General features: G+C 36.0%; 1 long non-coding RNA gene across 1 annotated transcript in view; it reads left to right on the top strand.

Moving 5' to 3' along the window:
• The window catches only part of LOC122912539, a 371,418-nt gene that overhangs the window by 235,131 nt on the left and 116,381 nt on the right, over positions 1-19,906 (top strand). Inside the window, exon 3 of the long non-coding RNA XR_006385654.1 lies at positions 11,448-11,583. This is a non-coding gene — a long non-coding RNA (uncharacterized LOC122912539). The remainder of the gene's footprint in view (positions 1-11,447; positions 11,584-19,906) is intronic.

Raw genomic sequence — 19,906 nt, forward strand, 5'->3', positions numbered from 1 at the left:
ATATATGTATATTCATATATATTTATTCATATCTGAATTTCTTGGGCTTACTGTATAAAACGGTTTAAAAAATTCTGCAGCTTATAATGAATAATGATACATTATTTCTCTCAAATAAGGTTCAGTGTACTTTACCACCAACATTGTAAGGAAGTTTTAGTGTTATCCTGTCCCAACTGACATGTTAATTAAAAATTATATTTCTGATTTCTTAAGCAAAGGATATTGTATATAATACAGCATTTTCATTATTATCTGAGTCATCATTTGTAATTTCAATAATATAATAAGCTACAAAATAGTAGTGCCTTCCAAAGTATATTAGGATGGGATCACCAATGTTGCACATTTCACATTTTATCTGTTCTACATAGTTATTCTGTCTTTCCCAACTATCTGCTCTCACTTTTATCCTGCTGTCAGCTTTGTTTTCACCTTCTATCTTCCATTGTACCACAGAGTAAAACCAGATCACTAAACTCCTTAAAATATCCAACATGTGCAATGTATACTAACTGTATGCCAGGCACCGGTAGTCTTTTCTCTGTTTCTCAATTTAATCTTTATATGAGGAAAGTATTATCATACCTATTTTTCAAGACAGTTTCAGTGAGAGGTGCCTGGGTGGCTTATTCGGTTGGATTTGGCTCAGGCCATGATCTCAGGGGTCATTAGATCAAGGCCCAAGCCCTGGGTGAACACCAAATTCAGTGGGGCATCTACTTGAAGATTCTCTCCCTCTGCCCCTCCCCATGCTCATGCTTGCTCGCTCTCTCTCTCTCTTTCTCAAATAAATAAATAAATCTTCTTAAAAATTATTTCAGTGAAACTATATAGTTTGTGGTAAATTCGAAGTACAGGATATGAGATTCAATAAATGAATTGTGTGATTTTACATCTCTACATACTTCTTTTTTTTCCCACTCCTTTTCTTTGTTTTTCTCTTTGCCCTTCCAACTTTCCTCTCTTTCTCTTTCCTCTCTTCATCCGTTTCCTACTCTTTACCTTGTTTTTGGGTATTGCCTTGTTCTCAGGCTTTCCAAATTGCTGGCTTTCTGGAGGTTCACCATATGGATGTAAAGCACTATCACATCTGCTTGTAATGAACAGCACTGTGAGTGACCCAGGACCCACAGCTCTGACCTCTGGCTTTCAGGCAGTGTCCCATCATTCTTTGAAAAATTCTATCTTAAAACTTTGTATTTGTTGTTTCTTCTTCTTTGATTTAATATAATGATTTTATTTTTTGCCAAAGCGATATATGCTTATAGGAAAAACTGAAATTAGAGATAAGCTAAATGAGGGAATGACAAATGTTGCATAACTCAAATTACTACCTTAAAAATAAACATTTTTCTACAGTTTTTTTCTTCTTGTTTTCTTGCTTTATTTTTATGGAATGATGATTCAGTTAGCTTTCTAATCGGTGTCCTCATACTTAACAAATGATTTTTGATCATATTTCTTTAACACTAATATCTACTGATAATGCTAAAATACTCTAGTAAGTTAAAAAAAAAAAAAAGTATCTGGGTAGGCCTTAATTATCCACCTACACTGAGATTTGTAAAACCAATAGTAACTGTGCGTGTGTGTGTGTGGGGGGGGGTGGTTCCTTTGACCTGCTCACACCAAGCTAGATTGAGAGGAATACTTGTGTGTTGTTCTTTCCTACTATAACCCCCATGCAGATATACTGGGAAATTCAAGCACTTTTTTTTCTTTTTATTCACTTTATATGTCTGGACATTGGTCTTTCCAATTTCTTAAAAATTGATTTGAGGACTAATTCTTAAGCATGTCAATTTATCAAGTCCTAAGCTGGGACAAATATTTTAGTTCTACTCAGGACATAGTTTTCTCATTTCCCTTTCAGGTCAGGAGATAAATCCTTCTCTTAATATTTCATAAATGCCAGGAGTTAGTTAACAGTGCTGAGATAGCATTAAACTAATCTCTTTGGTTCTTGACACAGCCTTTATTTTATCCTTTACCCGAGAAGATATCACCATTTGCAGACCATATTTATATTTCACCAGAAACACTGCAAATCGTGATTACTTTAAAAATACAGTGTTCTGGAAAGAAGTCTTAACAGTCACTATGGGACAATCTTCAGAAAGCCAAATGTTTTGAACTCATAAATTCTCATTTGGTAAATAGAGACTAGTACTAGGAAATAAGTTAGGTAGTTAAGCTATGCACTTTTTGCCATTTGGGTCTACATTTTTTTTTTTGTACTGAAGGTTAGTACTCTGATGTCCTTCCTAATTAGGGAGCTGACAGTGCAAAGCAACTCTTGGGAATTTTATTCTTAGCTAAATGTGCCAATTTTGAACGACGCATCAAGTGACCTGATTTTTGACATAGAAGATAACTTGTTATCTGCTTGTTTTCCTTGTTTTGAGTTTAACAGTTGCTTTATGGGGTATCCTATAAACCCAGCTATGCCTTTAAGGGTCCCCCTCTTGTTTATTCTTTTCTTTTTTTCCACATCTCTCATACTCTTTGTTTGTCCCTTACCCCCTTCTAAAACATGGTGCTAGACACTCTCATCTGGGTTGTATCACTTCCATCATGGCAATCAGAATGACTCAACCGAATTTATATAAATCCATTAAAGGAGAATGGAGCTAGCCAAGATTTTGGCTTTTGCACTCTTCTTATGGACAAATTTTTTATTGAGAGGGTATGACTACATACAACTGAGAGTATGACTCAGACAACTGGCTGCATTTGATACCTTAGTTTTGAGAAAATAGTACATTGGCTTGACTTGCTCCCATTGAGAAATAATGACCAGAAAACATAGTTCATCTTTTAAGGTCATTCTAGACTTTAGTAAATCAGCAAACTTCAAATGAAGTGAATTCATTACTTTCTTAATTCCAAAATCTACAAAGGGAGAGAATGAATGGAGCTTTTGTTCTTTATTCTTACCTAGGTGACAGATCCTGAACCACATTATAGAGATTCAGTTTTCACCCCACTCTTTTTTGCTTTCTCGAGATAGAGAGAGAGGTCCTAGTTCTCTAAATTTTTTAGAGATTGTTCTTTTTACCGCTGGAAAGGCTGACAAAGCAGAACAGCAGCCTGGAAGCTGGAAGCAACATGGGGGTTCAGTGGCCACTGGGGTAGATAATCTCTAAAGCCCTTCCTCAGTTTATTGGATTAGAGTGTTTTTGATGTTCCCAGCATATACAAAGTGATGAAGAAATACTTTCTTTTTTCACCTTCCATTTCCCATCAAAATGCCTTCCATTTCCCCACAACCAAAAACAAACAAACAAAAAAAGAGTTGCATTAATTTTTGATTCGGTGTTAGTAAATCAAACAATTTTGAAAGATAACCAAAGAATGCTTGGATACTCTCAGGATGGGGACTAAGTATTTTTTTTGCATTCTATTCTGGCCAGCTGAGTGCGACACATAGCACTTCCTTTATAATGGAAAAGTCTGATTTAAAGTCTAATGAAAGGAGGCCTCCATTTATATTCTATGAAAATACATGATAACCAGCTTTCTAATACATGGATGAAAGATCTGTCAAACCCCTTATCTTGGATCGTTTGTTGCTGTACTGCTATTGTGCCGTTTACGCTCAACCTTCTTTTAAAAAAATTACTTCTGAAAAGGAATGTGGTTTCATGCCTTAAACTCAGTATAAAATTAGATAATATGGGAGAAGATGTCTTGGGTGACTTCTCTTAAATTAATATGTTTAAAAAAACAATTAAAATGATAATATTCTTCAAGTTAATTGTCCCAGACACCCATTAATAATAGGAACCTACATTATTGCTATACACATTCATTAACTGTGGGGATTTTAAAGCACTGAAGTACCAAAAATGAACCCTACTGTGACTATAAATTAAAACTAACTTAATATAGTATCTATACCTGGCTTTAATAAAACTAAAATTGATTACTTTTCTTCTGTCATCAAAAGTCAGTTTCTCTAAAATATGTGATTATATTTTAAAAAAGACCAACCTTAAAATCAGGAATCTTGTTGTTTTGGTCCTAGCTGCATCATTCACTGATTAAGCAGCTTAAACAAGTCAATTCACTTCCCTAAGATATCCAGCCACTTACCTCTGAAAAGAGAATTTTGGAGTAGATTGATATATATGCTTTTTTTTAAGCTTGAAAAATTGGTAATGTGTAAACATACACCCTTGTTTTTAAATTTCAGACACAAGGTGGCACTCTTAGTAGTGATTTTAATATAATTCACAGATAAAACCAGGAGAATTTCACGATCTGTATATCTAAAGAAAATATTTAAATATATAAGATACTGCAGAATACACACATGCACATGCATGCACGCACATGCGCAATCAGACATATGCTGCCTTTGGCTGATTACTATAACTTAACATCTGGATGGATGCTGAATAGTCCAGTCTGCCAATGGTTCGCTTGACACCAAGATGATTGATTGATTTTTTTTTTTCATTTTCATGAGAATATTAAAGTGTTGGGTAGGCAGTCAAGACGTATTTGCAAAAAATGTGTGCGAGATAAAGATTGAGAATGGCATGATTTCAATATAAATAGAAACTCTTGAACAAGATATATCAATTTTATAGGATGAAAGGGAAGGTGTTGAAACGTGGGTAATTTGTATAAATAAGAGTTTGCTATTAAATTTAGAAGAATGCATGCTGGCATGCCGACAATTTCCAAATGATAGTAAAGGCACAAATTTTAGGAAACTGAAAAGGGGTAATCTAATCTCTAGATCGTTTTTGCCCAGATCTTCCAACCTCTTCCTGCTACTTCCTCAAACACTCTCCATAGATGCTGAGGACTAAAGGATGTTCTGTGGTTAAACCAATGTCATGATTTAATAGACTATTATAGTAGTAAACATGTTTTCCCTAAAAGCTGACTTATTCCCCCTTTGTTTGTTATGATGGTTTTCAAATTAAATCATTCATAATAGGTTCAAATGCATTTCCTCCTTTTCAATGTTTTTCCAAATCCAGGTAGGATTAATCTCTCCTAAATAATTTATAAAATTCTTATACTCAAAAAATACTGGAGATTTTAGCAATCTCCTCAGCTACTACTTTCATCTTATAGAAGAAAAAACAGCTCCAGAGAGAAAACATAAGGATGCTGTGAAGAATTTTTTTTCCTTTCTTTTCTTCTAGTTTTTTTGGTTGCTCTAATAATGAAATTGACATAAAACAGATTAGCAGGAGAAAAACAGATTTTAATTTCATATATATGGGAGCTCACACAAATATAGGAGACTCCCTGAAGTGACCAAAGGAGGCAGCTTTTTATTCCTTTGAAATAACAAAACAAGTATTTGTGAAGAATTGATGAAGGGGTTTGGGATTAGGGCAGCAAGCAAGTGGAAAAAAGTAACAGTCTGTTTATACAGCCTCCTCAGCCCTGAATTACCTACCTCTGCCATTAAGATGTTTCCATCCTCCAGGGGCAGGCAGGGAAGCTTTCACATGGGGAATTTATCTCCTGCTTTCAAAGGGACAGAAGAGGGCCAGAGTGTCCTTGCACTGGCTATTTCCTAAGTAACTTTAATTCACAATAATCAAAAACTGTGTGGCTCAGTTGACTCTTGATTTCAGCTGAGATTATAATCTCAGGGTCCTGGGATGGAGCCCAAAGTCAGGCTCCATGCTCAGCAGGGAGATTACTTGAGGATTCTCTTTCCCTCTCCCTCCCTCTACTCTAGTTCTCTCTCTCAAATAAATAAATAAATCTTAAAAAAAATAATCAATATGCCCAAATGGCTTATTTTGGGGTGGCCTAATCTGAACCCCATCAACAGCATGAAGATCCACATCTGATCTGTGGTAGGGGCAGAAATTCACTTCTACTATTCTTTCTGCTGTGTACTATTATGTTTCAGATGACAGACAGTCCTTTCTATCTGGAATCCAAATCTCATCTACCTTCCTAACCTATAAATTCCTTTTAGAAAAAAGTCCATTTTTTTTTCTCTCAAACTGTCTAGTCCAGTAGCTGATGATATGGAAATGCTCAAGGCATACATCTAAATAAATTAATGACTAAATCTAATGAACAATTATAATAAAACTAGTACTTCTTCCCTATTTATTTGTGCCCATCACAATGCTTTACTCCAGATAATTATGTATTATAATGTCTTTTCATACCTCTATAAAACTATCTGTGGTGAGAAGTGAAATTTAAAATATATATATATTTTATTATAAGCCACTCTGAAACAGAGAGCACTTACAAATTCTTTTCAATCACTCAGTGGGTTATCTCTCAATCTCAATTTAAACTGTTGCAACTGAACAAGTCGTAAAGCTGTGGCTCACACCATTTTTGACTTAACAGACACTGAGTAATTCTTAGGAACGACTTTACCTGTGATTGTGATATGACTTCAGTCAGTGATTCAGTCTTCTTCAGCCTATTTCTTACCTCATAGGTAATTACCACATACAGTCATTTTACTCCAAAATACAGTGCTATGTAGGCAAGTCCTAGAAAAGTTGAAATCTGACACATATGCTATTTGGATAAATTTGAAATCCTATTGTTGTATTGGAGAAGACACTGGATAAGTCAGTGTATGATAGAAAAAAAGGTGATGTCCCATCTTTTTCCCAGGAGATGGTTTACTGTCAGTAATAAGCAAATGCATATGTAATAGCATTGCCAGCCTTTGGAAATAATGCAGGGACACACATTTTAATAGCCTACATAATTCTAGATCTTGCTGCAACCTTATGAATGTAGAACCCTCACAAATCCCACTAAGTTTTCCCCTAAGTATTTATAGGGTTTCTGGGAAAAAGTTTAATGTGTTCTCATATTCTTCTCTGTCCTTCTTTTCTATGGCCTTCTATTTCTGAGATCCCTTGGGGAAAAAGTAGTCTCAGATCCCCATGCTAACCTTCCACGGCCCTCAGCTAACAGTATCCAGTATGGCAGAGCAGTTGTCTATGCTAAGGATTCAGTCTACGATGTAGTCAAGACTGTCCCTCGCTGTTTTTCCAGAATTGTGCACAGCACTTGGCATGAAATAGGTGCTTAAAAACATCTATAAAAGAAAAAAAGAGAGGTACCAAGACTTTCCTGGAATTTGGAATGTATTGGAGTCTCATTATGGTTCGTGCAGAAACACAGAGATAGCTCTGTTCTCCCTTCACCATCTTACTGTCCAGTGGGGTTTCATAAGCTGACTTGCTTTTGCTACTGTGTCGGGGAGAGAGCCCCTGGTGAAAACAGTGCCTTAAGCTTCTGCAGGCAGATATTTCTTCAAGAAGACTGAAGGCAAATATCCTATTCCTTTCACTGGGCTTTAGGTCAAGGGTGCAGGAGAACACTCATTCTTTTCTCCTCCCTTCCACTCTGGAAGGACTACTTCTCCCTTCCAACCCTACTGAAATTCTCCACATGTACAGGGAAAAGAGAATGTAGTCATATAGCTCTTTCTAGTTTAGTAGATATGCCTAGATGTATCTAATTTCCTAACTGAATTAAAATGTTCACAGATGCTTCAAATAGATATTTTGAAAGGGAAATCAAAATGTTAAATGGAAAATTAACAGAAATGACAATTTGGTTTATAAAAGTTATGGGATGCAACTGTAACTGAACTCAAACAAAATTTATAATTTTGTATGTCTTAATAAAGTTATTACAGATAAATAAATTAAAATTCAACTTCTGAAACCGGGAAATGAAACAAAATCAACCAAGATAGAAAAGTAGAAGGGTTAATAAAGATTAAAAATTAATATATTATAAAACTAAAGTAAAAAGTAAGAATGATAAAAGTAAATATATTTTGGTAAAAAAATAAAAATCAACAGAAGAATCAATAAGCACCTAGTAAGCCTGACACAGAAAATTTTAAAAAGCAAAAATATATAGTGTCAGGGGAAAAAAGCCTAACTGTAGATACAAGTGAGATTAAACAAAACTGTAAGAGAATTTTATTTCTATACATATGCAAATAAATTTGAAGTATATAAAATGGATGATTTTCTAGCAAAACGTAAGTTATTGAAATTGGCCCAGCTACATAAAAATATCAAGAATATTACATTTAAAAATACTCTGGTGGTGGGTATTAAGGAGGGCATGTATTGCATGGAGTGCTGGGTGTGATGCATAAACAATGAATCTTAATTAACACTGAAAAAATAAAATTTTTTAAAAAGTGCTTATGTTAACTATATCAAGTTAAAAAAATAAATAAAAATACACTGCTTTAAAAATATTTTTGTTTAAATCCACAAAGCTGTTTTTTTTTAACTTAGAAGTGGAGAAGTGTTTTTTAGTGTGCCCAGACACAGTGGTCATCAACAAATAGCAACACATTTAAGTGCATGTCTAATAATAAGCAAATTTAAATATAAGATACTTCTGTGGCCAAACACAAAGTGTGTTAAAAGACAATGACTTGTTAAAGGAAGAATGGAGTAGAGAGAATAGGACTTTATTGCATGTTTTTTTCTATAAATTATTTTTTATAAGGGTAAAGAGCCAAATAGAAAAATGGCAACGTAAGTAAACCAGTAATTCAGAGAAGAAAAAACAAAATACACAGGATGTGAAAATATGCTTAAACTCACTGCAAAACTCGGAGAAACACAAAGTTAAATAATGAGACATGCATATTTTGTTCATAAAATTTACCAGAAATTTTAAATGTTCATAATATCAGTGTTGACAAAGATCTGGGAAATGGCACTGTCGGATATTAGTGAAAGCATAGATTGGTAAAAATATTTTGGAGGATAATTTGAAGACTCAAAAACTGACATAATGCTCTTAATTTTTATGAATCTATCACAGAAATAACTCAGGCTGATAAATATATATGGGTAAGAAAGTCATTGTAGTGTGTAGTAATATTGAGATCAATGCAGAGATTAAATGCCATTCAATAAGTAAATGTCAGTTGAGTACATGTATATGTACTACACTCAAAAGATGCATGTGCAGCCACTTTGGAGAACAGTGTGGAGATTCCTCAAGAAATTAAAAATAGAGCTTCCCTATGACCCTGCAATTGCACTACTGGATATTTACCCCAAAGATACAGATGTAGTGAAAAGAAGGGCCATCTGTACCCCAACGTTTATAGCAGCAATGGCCATGGTCGCCAAACTGTGGAAAGAACCAAGATGCCCTTCAACAGACGAATGGATAAGGAAGATGTGGTCCATATACACTATGGAGTATTATGCCTATATTAGAAAGGGTGAAATAAGTCAAGCAGAGAGAGTCAATTATCATATGGTTTCACTTATTTGTGGAGCATAGCAAATAGCATGGAGGACAAAATGTGTTAGAGAGGAGAAGGGAGTTGGGGTAAATTGGAAGGGGAGGTGAATCATGAGAGACTATGGACTCTGAAAAACAATCTGAAGGGTTTGAAGTGGTGGGGGGGTGGGAGGTTGGGGTACCAGGTGGTGGGTATTATAGAGGGCACAGCTTGCATGGAGCACTGGGTGTGGTGAAAAAATAATGAATACTGTTATGCTGAAAATAAATTAATTAATTTTTAAAATAAATAAATAAATAAAAAGAAAGAAAGGATGAATACCCAACTTTTGTAGCAACATGGACGGGACTGGAGGAGATTATGCTGAGTGAAATAAGTCAAGCAGAGAGAGTCAATTATTATATGATTTCACTTATTTGTGGAGCATAACAAATAACATGGAGGACATGGGGAGATGGAGAGGAGAAGGGAGCTGAGGGAAATTGGAAGGGGAGGTGAACCATGAGAGACTATGGACTCTGAAAAACAACCTGAGGGTTTTGAAGGGGCGGGGGTGGGAGGTTGGGGGAACCAAGTGGTAAGTATAGGGGAGGACATGTATTGCATGGAACACTGGGTGTGGTGCAAAAACAATGAATACTGTTATGCTGAAAAGAAATTTTAAAAATTATGATAAAAAAAGATGCAAGTTATGTTTTATTTTGAAAAACTCAACTGGGAACTACATATGACAAAATTCCATTTAAAAGTATATATGTAGGGCGCCTGGGTGGCTCAGTGGGTTAAGCCGCTGCCTTCGGCTCAGGTCATGATCTCAGGGTCCTGGGATCGAGGCCCGCATCGGGCTCTCTGCTCAGCGGGGAGCCTGCTTCCTCCTCTCTCTCTGCCTGCCTCTCTGCCTACTTGTGATCTCTCTCTGTCAAATAAATAAAATAAAAATCTTTAAAAAAAAAAAAAAAGTATATATGTATGTGTATGAAATTATCTCTATATAACACACATAGGCTGATACATGCTTGAAAATCAAAGTTACAAGTTTATGTTATAGCATCAAACTGTTCATAATAATTATTAATGAAAATTGTAATGAGAAGGAAGGATGGGGGAAAGCGCTTCACTTTAGACTTTAAATACTTAAAAAAAATAATAAGTGACAGGATAGCAGGTGGTTTATAAAACATTTCTCTTGTGAATTTCCACAGTTTTCAAATGAAAAAAAAAAAAAAAGCAAGCCATGGTTTTTAAATGTTCTAATGAAGAGATTGAAACCCAAGTATTTCTTAGGGTCACTTAGAGGAGATGCAATGAATGCTGTCTGGTCAAGGGAGAACTATGTCTTCAAGTAGAGACTTGGCTATTATGACTCTTACAAGGAAAAGCAAGTACAAGTAAGATCCTTTAAAGAGTGACCACATAGGATCTAAACTTCTTTTGGGGAATATAGTATGTCTCTCTTAAGCTTGATTTCCCTATTGTCTATTTCACATCTGTGTCATTCCCATACATAAATTGCCCTTTTTTGAAGCATGAAAGGACATTGTCTAATGCACAGTCTTTCAAACTTTGTGACATTTTCCTGGGCTATAGAAACTGTTTAGTGGGTCCTGACCACCATATCTTAGAAAATAAAATTAGGTCGGAACAGTGAATGTAATGTGTACTAACTTGGGCTTTAGATGTATGGATGTGTATACTAGGTTGATATGTAACGTGTTTCTTACTGTGAGTCAATGACGAAATTCTTGAAAGCCATTGGTCTAAAAACAAATAGAAATAGAAATAACTAATGGTGTCACTTGCAGATGCTTCTGCAGTTCATAGGATCTATAAATCTCTTTGAGAGGTGTCCAGGTCAGGAGTTCATGTCAGCAAATAGCAGTTTCATTGTTTGGATTTCCACTATTATAATGAAATGCTTTTAGATGCTGAAGGCTTTGTTTCTTTCTTTTCTTTTTTTTTTTTTTTTCCATCTTGTGAGGACTACTTTAAAACTGCATATATTTTTTTAAAGGGCTTATACTTTAATGTTGTGCCTTTCAAACTAATGTACATGGTACATTGTGAGGCATTTCTCAAAACCATGAAATAAACAATTTTATAGTAAAACAAGCATGGTCATATCGTGAAAGAATACAAAAGTCATTTGGATTTGTAAACTGATATGCAAGACTGCAAAGTTCTTTCTCTCTTGTAGTGATTACTGCAGGTGCTGTGCTTTGAAATCCCAAGGGCACCCATTCACCTCTCCCGCCTGAGGACCACTTCAGTGGAGAAGCCCTACTATAAGCCATCTTAAACCAGACCTACATCTTAAACTAGACCTACAATTAGTAAGTAATACCCTCTTAGTGATTCACTGACATCCAATTGAGAATGGAAAGAGGTCATTAAATGGGAATGGTGAAGGTAATAACTACTGGCTATACTGGGAAATTTTGTTTGCAAGGAACAAAGATTCAGGCAGATCAACTCAAATACTGGCTACTTATTATAAACACAGAAATAACAACAATAATAGGAATATCATGAGAAAACAAACAAACAAAAGTTGGCTCCATAGCTTGAAACTGACCCTCACTGACACTTTAACTGTCATTTTAGATCCAAGGAAGCAAGTGATCATGATATTTATTGTGGCCTCTAAAGCAAAGGTGACATCATTCTGTTTCTCTTCTTCTCTAAGCTACCAACCACCTATCTGATCTCTGGCTATATTTTGGGGATATTGATTGGTTGTATCTTCTGTACAAAATGTCTTTCATGGTCTCTGCTGTTTCATGTCTCTATTGTCTGCTTATTATTTTTTTTAAGATTTTATTTATTTATTTGACAGATCACAAGTAGGCAGAGAGGTAGGCAGACAGAGAGAGAGGAGGAAGCAGGCTCCCTGTGAGCAGAGAGCTGGATTCGGGGCTTGATCTCAGGACTCTGGGATCATGACCTGTGCTGAAGACAGAGGCTTTAACCCACTGAGCCACCCAGGCGCCCCTGCCTGCCTATTTCTAATAATGACTGGTTCTCTGTCCATCCTCAGTTCATAGTCCCAAAGAGTGTTTCTAACTGGTCTGGCTAATAAAGGTGCTTCCTGACACCAACTGAGCATAGCAGTTAGTGGTACAGATCCTGGAGCCAGATCCCAGAGCTGAGTACTGGGATGTGACCTGAGGCACTTATTTACTCTTGTGTGCCTGCTTTCTTCATTTATAAAACAATATCTATCTTTTTTTTTTAAGATTTTATTTATTTGACAGAGAGAGATCACAAGTAGAGAGAGAGAGAGAGAGAGAGAGAGAGAGGAGGAAGCAGGCTCCTGCCTAGCAGAGAGCCCGATGTGGGACCCAATCCCAGGACCCTGAGATCATGACCTGAACTGAAGGCAGAGGCTTAACCCACTGAGCCACACAGGCAGCCCCTAAAACAATATCTATCTTACAGAATGGTTGACGAGTTGATGCATGCTAAGGACTTAGAAGTAAGTCTCTAACTCATAGTTAGCTCTTAGCAAATGTTAGGTACTCAAGTAGAGTTTTTGCAGCGGCTCTTCTCAGTTCACTAGATAACTTACAAGTACAGCCGGTATGGTGGGCTGCAATATCCAGAACATTATTCCCTAAATTCATATGAATGAGTATTGACAATATGCAAAGCACTATAAGAAAGCTTCCATACTTGTAGGGAAGTAAAGAAAACAAGCAAGTGAATTTATGAATGACCAAAGTATTTTCAGAGTGGTAAGCACAATGAAGAAAAGAGGGAAGAAGATTGGTGCTTGAGTTGGTAGATAGAATCTATTGAGGATGTAACATTAGAGCTGAGATATAAATTACAGAAGGACTTGTTATCAGACCATTGGTGTGTGGGAGGAGAGCATTTTAAGCAGGAAGAATAGTGTCTAAAATGGGAACGGAAAGAAAGTCATGTAACCAAAGAAGAATGTGCTGAGAAGAGTGGTGAATGATAAAGTGAGAAGAAGAGTTAAGGTTTCAACAATGTAGGGTCTTATTATCATCTTAAGGAATTTGCTTTTGTTACAAATACAGAGTATATTCTATTGGATGATGTTATGTCAAGGTCATGGTTGAGGACATTGTATGATTTGTGTTCTATTTTTAAAAGATATGGTTGCAAAGATTATAGGTGCAAAGAAGTAGAGTCAAGACACTGTTGGACAGGTATTACAGTAGTATGGGAGAAAGATGATGATTTCTTTGGATAGGGTAGATGGAGAACATTGAAAATTAAGAATAGTGGTTAAATAAGGATTTGCTGTTAGAGTAGATGGAAGTGTAAGATAAAGAGAGAAAAGAAGGGTAGGAGTTAAAGACAATTCCTAGATATTTGGTTTATGTAACTGAGTATATGGTTCTGCCATTTAATGGAATGGAAACACCAGAGGAGAAAAAATTGGGGGTGGATATTCCAGAGAGTAGAGATACAGAAGTAATGTGTGTGTGTGTTAAGTTTGAAATGGCTATTAGATACCTAAGTGGAAATGTCAGAGAGAGAGGCAGTTGAACATGTGGAGCTTGAGCTTATCTGTAAAACCAGAACTAAATATATTATACTAATTATATTATATTATTTCTCTAGTGGCTTTACATATAGCATCAGTAGTTAGTAGAAGAGATAACCTATAGAGATGGTGGAATTGGGCTAAGGATGACACTGAGGCCCAGGCTCAGAAGCCTTTTAATATTCAGAAATTAAGCAAAGGAGAAATAGCAAACAAATGAGACTGAGGCTAGGTCAATGGGAAGGATTACAAAGAATGTGGTCATCTATAGTTAAAGAAGGACTACTGCTCCATAATCAGCAAAAGAGCCCCGTAGAAGGGGGTTATAAGTATGGCAAAATTCTGAGAGCAGCCTATTTTCCTAATTCCACTCTGCTCAGCCAAGCACATACACCCTTCTTCCCCTACAATGCTGCTCACACATCTTTAAACTTCATGAGCTAGCAATGAAAGTGCTCATCCACTTTTTAATGATCATAGGCAAGGGGGAATTCATGAAGAAATAATATTGATTGCACCCAGAGATAATGTGATGGGGGTACTTCAAAAGATACATGCTGGTTTCTAAGCCTATAATAGTGTGTGATATCTGTTTCTTTTTCAGTTTCTTCAAAAACCTGCTCAGGTATTATGTTCACCCTCTTTGTACCAAGTAACTAATTGATCAGTGCATTCTTCAACGCCACCACCTATACAAATTATTGGAGTTAAACAGGGAGCTATTCAATAACTTCAGTAGAAACTCTTTGTTATAAAAAATGCAAGAACACTTGTTCAGGTAAGGTGTGGAGTGGAGGTTTATATTCCTTAACCCACACATTTTAAATAATAGAAACAGAAACAGTATTATGTCTTGTTGGTAGGGAGGATAGCAGGATGCCTCTTTTTAAACCTGATGTTACTCCCTTCACTAATATCAGATCATAATAATTCCTTACAAAGGGAGTTTGTCCATGAAAAATGGTATTGTGAAGCCTGGACATCAATGACTCTGGAATGCACAAGGGTAGGAGAAAGATAGAAAGAGCAGGACAGAGGATGATCTGAAAAGAAGGCAGAGAGAGATTATTCCCTCATTCCTGAAATTTGCCCTGCTATGTCTTACACACAAATCTGTCCATCTGTATTCATAAACACTTCCTCACTTCCTCACTTCCTCCTTCCTTTCTCTCTCCCTCGTCTGTCACCCCGTCCATCCCTTCCATGTATTGATTATTTTTGATGCTCCAGGCATCAACAGGTCTGATACGTAGCTGGTACTCACAAAAAAGCATGCTTAAGTTCATGCAGTAGTTAAAACTCCGCTTGATTTAGAGTTGAGGTTTCTCCCTCAGCCAGAGATGACATGAATCAGAAAAGCTGTAGGGATTGGGAGAGCAAGGGTGGCATGGTTGCCTTCTGATGTGTCTCTACCAAGGGATGTTTCTCCTTCCAGTTGGCCCTCTTGGACAAGTCTAAGATCATCCTACTCTAGCTCTCTCATGTGTGTCTACAGCTACTCCATAGGAATCCATATCCTTTTCTCTGAGGGTCCAAGCCAGCCACAATGCAGCACAACTGTCCTTTGCTTTACTGCCAAAGCAGCGGGCCAGATTGCCCCTTGCTCCTTCATGATTCACACGGAAGTGAGGCACCTTTTATGTGTATAATACAGTCCCCAAGGGCCTCCACAGTTGTTATTTTGTTTGTTTTGTTTTATTTTTAATGTTTTAATGTTTTATTTTTAATGTACAGGCAAGATTGATTGGTAAATTTTCATGATAACCTGCCAATTAGTAGGCACTTCACCTTTTCTTTCCCATTGATAACTGCTGTTGATAACCACGATTTTAAACAGCTCAATGAGCCTAACTAGCAAATTCATCCATTTCCAATCTCTACGATTAAGGCCCCAAAACCAACTTGGCAAATAAGAGAGGTCTCTGTTTTACCACTTATTAATCCTTTCAGTCATAAGGTGATATGAAGCAATTTTGTATATTATTACCTATGAAGGTAAAGGCTTACAGTACAGAAAATAAGAACATAAGAACAGAGATCGGACAAATACTGAGGGCCTTAATATAAACTTTTTATATGCATTACTGGCTCTAATTCTCAAAACTGAAGAAATATGTGCTATTATCCCTATTTTTACAGAGGAGGAGAGAGACATTTATAAATGGAAGCATGGTTAAATATCTTTTCCTTCCCATACAGAAGTAGGGACAAGCCTTGCTAATTGGAGAACCAGTCACATTTTAACTCTTTTCAAGGCAAACAAGAGTCTATTCTTGATAGTGTGGTGGGAGGGTATATTCTTTTGTATGTTTGTCTTTTCCCTTTCATCTTTTAATTTAATTTTTTTTAAACCAAACCTTCAACTTGGAAAGGAAAAAAAAGTTTTCTTCCTGTTGAAATAAATAACAAATCTGGGGTTTTAGCCACCTGATGTTCTTTGAAATGTCAATTTCAAGGGAGAAAATTAGCGTTGGAGAGCCTGGGACTAAATTTCAACTGTGCCTTTCTAAATTGCGCATGCAAATGGGCAATTAGACCTGCGATGGGTAATTGCATGCCTAAGTGAACCCTTCCACAAGTAGTTTAGAAGCCGGTTTTGAAGGTTGAATATGTAGAAGTCCTTATAAATTTCCTCTTCTGCTGAAACAGCCTATGGAATCTCATTCTTAACTTCAATAAGACAACACTGCTCTATTCTAGCTTCTTCCCAGCAAAACTAAAATCATTTGAGGAGGTGAGAAAGGAACAGATGAGAAAATAAAGTGCTAGATATTAACTAAAATTTGTTTCATGTATACAAAGCACTAACATTAAATCATTGTAGAAAAATTTTAAAATCATGTAAGTACATAAAAAAGAATACAAATATAAAATAGAATCATTAGTAAGCCATTTATCTATCCAGAAATAATAATGTTAGTATTTTGTCCTTATCTTTTTAACTTATGAATATATTCATGAATATTCATATGTATAATACTGTAATATACTTTCCATATTTAACAATGTATTTTATAATGACTGTCCTTCCATAATCATATTATGACCCTCACTTTTTTTCATTTTGATATATCACAATCTATGGAATTGACATCCACATGCTTAATTTTAGGTTATATCTTAATTTGCAGTATTATAAAATACATTATTTTTAAAATGCCATGGTAAATATAAGGGCCCATCTATTTTTGCTTGATTCCCTAAATATTTCTAGGAATAGTTACTCTACATGTAATTCTGAATAGTATCATTCTTCTTTATTTTTGTCATATAAATGAAAACCATTTCTTTTTTCCTTATTGTTTTCATTCATGTTTCAGGCGTGATCAGCATCTTGTAAAGGTCAATCTTTCCTCTGCAGCTCATTATTTCTCTGAATGATCTTGTGATCCTATAAAGAGCCCTTTCTTTTTTTCAAGCAAGATCCATTAACTTCCCATAAAATTACTGTGCCATGGAACACACAATAAAAAACACTAATCTTCCCTCATACTCTGCCAAATAAAGCAGTATGATATACATTCAGAAATTCATTTAATCATGTGTGCTTTCTTTCATGTATCCCTATTTACTTAAATCACGAAACAGGAATTAAGTTTCCTTGGAGACTCAGGAAAAAATCAAGGACTAGTAGTCCTTGAATAAGTCCTTCCTTCCTTCCTTCCTTCCTTCCTTCTTTCCTCCCTTCCTTTGTCCATCTGTCCTTCCTTCCTTCCTTCCTTCCTTCTCTATATCTCTATAGATATCTATATCTCTATAGAGATATAGATATATGGAGATAAAGATATATGGAGATATAGACAGATAGATAGATAGACAGGTAGATATAGTATCCTTTCAAGATAGATAACCATATGTCCATTTAAGTGGGATATACATGCTTCGGTATTCCCAGTGGAGTAACTATAAGTATTTATTTATAGCAAGATTAATATCAATGATGACTTTTTTTTTAAAGATTTTATTTATTTATTTGACAGAGAGATCACGAGTAGGCAGAGAGGCAGGCAGAGAGAGAGAGAGGAGGAAGCAGGCTTCCCGCCGAGCAGAGAGCCCGATGTGGGACTTGATCCCAGGACCCTGAGATCATGACCCGAGCCGAAGGCAGCGGTTTAACCCCCTGAGCCACCCAGGCGCCCCTCAATGATGACATTTTTAAGAGTAATTTAATTTCACAAAGTACTGTGGTCATAGGCTGGGTGATATGAGAGTCAACAGAAGTCTCTTGATCCACAAGGACTCAACAAAGTACAGATGCAAATAGTTAATATCCCACATGTTTAGAAACAAAACTGCATCTACTTTGAGAGATATTTAACCTGACTAAAAGTCATTAGTACATGAAAAACTTGAAATGTAAAAGAAATTTAAAAACTTAAGACTTCACTGTTAACATTAAAATTAACAGGATAAAAACCTCCATTTTATGGGAATTCCACAGAAAGTAATTAGCCTGTTGTTATTGTTTTGGTAGAAGCAGCAGGAATCAAAATTCATCAGGTCTGGAATTTCAAATGAGAATGATTGTTTCATGATATGATAAGCCTGTGTTAATGTTTTATAAACCACTCATGGATTATATGCTTTCAAAAGCTATATCGATAGTGAATTAATTTACCTGATTGATGGAAAATTAATAAGTATTGGCATGACACTCTTTAAATTGACTTGAGTTATTCTATTACACAAAATGCTGTATAAATGTTTTGTGAGGTTTTGGGGTTGCTTATTTGTTTGTTTTGTTTTGATTTCTAACCTTTCAAGAGTTTTACCATTTGAACATCTAATTTAACTAATGGCATATAAACATATATCTTAAAATGTAACTGCTACTCATTTTGAATAAATCAATTTGAAAAATGTACCTTTCGTGTTGTTTATATAAAATTTAGTTCACTCATTCAGCCATCATGTATTGGTTATTTTTATTATTCTTTTTGACAATCACTTTTTTTTTTAAGATTTTACATATTTGAGAGAGAGAAAATGAGAGAGCAAGAGCACAAGCTGGAGAGAGGGAGAAGTAAGCTCCCACTGAGCAGGGAGACTGATTTGGGGCTTGATCCCAGGACCTGGGATCATGACCTGAGCCAAATGCAGACATTTAAACAACTGAGCCACCCAGGTGCCTTAATATTCGCTTTTTTTTTTTTTTTAAAGATTTTATTTATTTATGTGACAGAGAGAGATCACAAGTAGGCAGAGAGGCAGGCAGAGAGAGAGGAGGAAGTAGGCTCCCCGCTGAGCAGAGAGCCCGATGCGGGACTCGATCCCAGGACCCCGAGATCATGACCTGAGCCGAAGGCAGCGGCTTAACCCACTGAGCCACCCAGGCGCCCCTAATATTCGCTTTTAATGAGCATTTTCTGTGCTGAGGAGCAGCTTGTTACAAAAGTATGCTAAGTCCTTTCTATCATTGTCTCTAGCTTTATCCCATTCCACTCTCTCTGAATTGCCACCCTCCAGCTATACTAGAATTCTTTCAATTCTTTACTCATGCCAAGTTCTCTCACACTTCAAGAACCATTTTTCCTTCGGCCAACATCCTTCACCCAGCTACTTTTTATTATTTTTATTCAGAAACACTTGACATCCTACTGTAACTTTGGTTTTCCTCCTATGAACTTACGTAAATGCTGTATCTGTTTCAGTGTAGAATTTACCACTTTGTATTATTCACTGCTAGACTGTGAGTTCCTGAAAACAAGGATAATGTTTCTCTTATTTGTCCTTGCATCTTCAGTCCCAAGTAGTACCTGGCAAAAGGATAAATAAATAATTAGTGGACACTCAGGTGGATGAATGAATAGACAGATGATGCAGTGATATGAGAAAACAGGGCACACTTGGGAGTTCCTAGGTGGCAGTGAAAAAAATGTACCAAGTATAGCTGATTCTCATTATTTGCAGTGGCTATGTTCTATAAAGTTGCTGTGAACACTGAATTAGCAAATATGGAATCATGGTTCCTAAGGTAAATATAAGGTTAGCTTCCTGTGAGCATCTGTTCACAACATTTCTGTCAGTTGATCAATGCATATTCTTATTTTACATGTGTCTCTGTTTGAAGATACTTTATTTTGTATATATCATTAATTTATTAACATTGAATTCACAGTCGAAAACACTATATATAGATC

This window comes from Neovison vison, chromosome 7 (genome assembly GCF_020171115.1).
Source record: "Neovison vison isolate M4711 chromosome 7, ASM_NN_V1, whole genome shotgun sequence".
Classification (NCBI taxonomy): Eukaryota; Metazoa; Chordata; class Mammalia; order Carnivora; family Mustelidae; genus Neogale; species Neogale vison.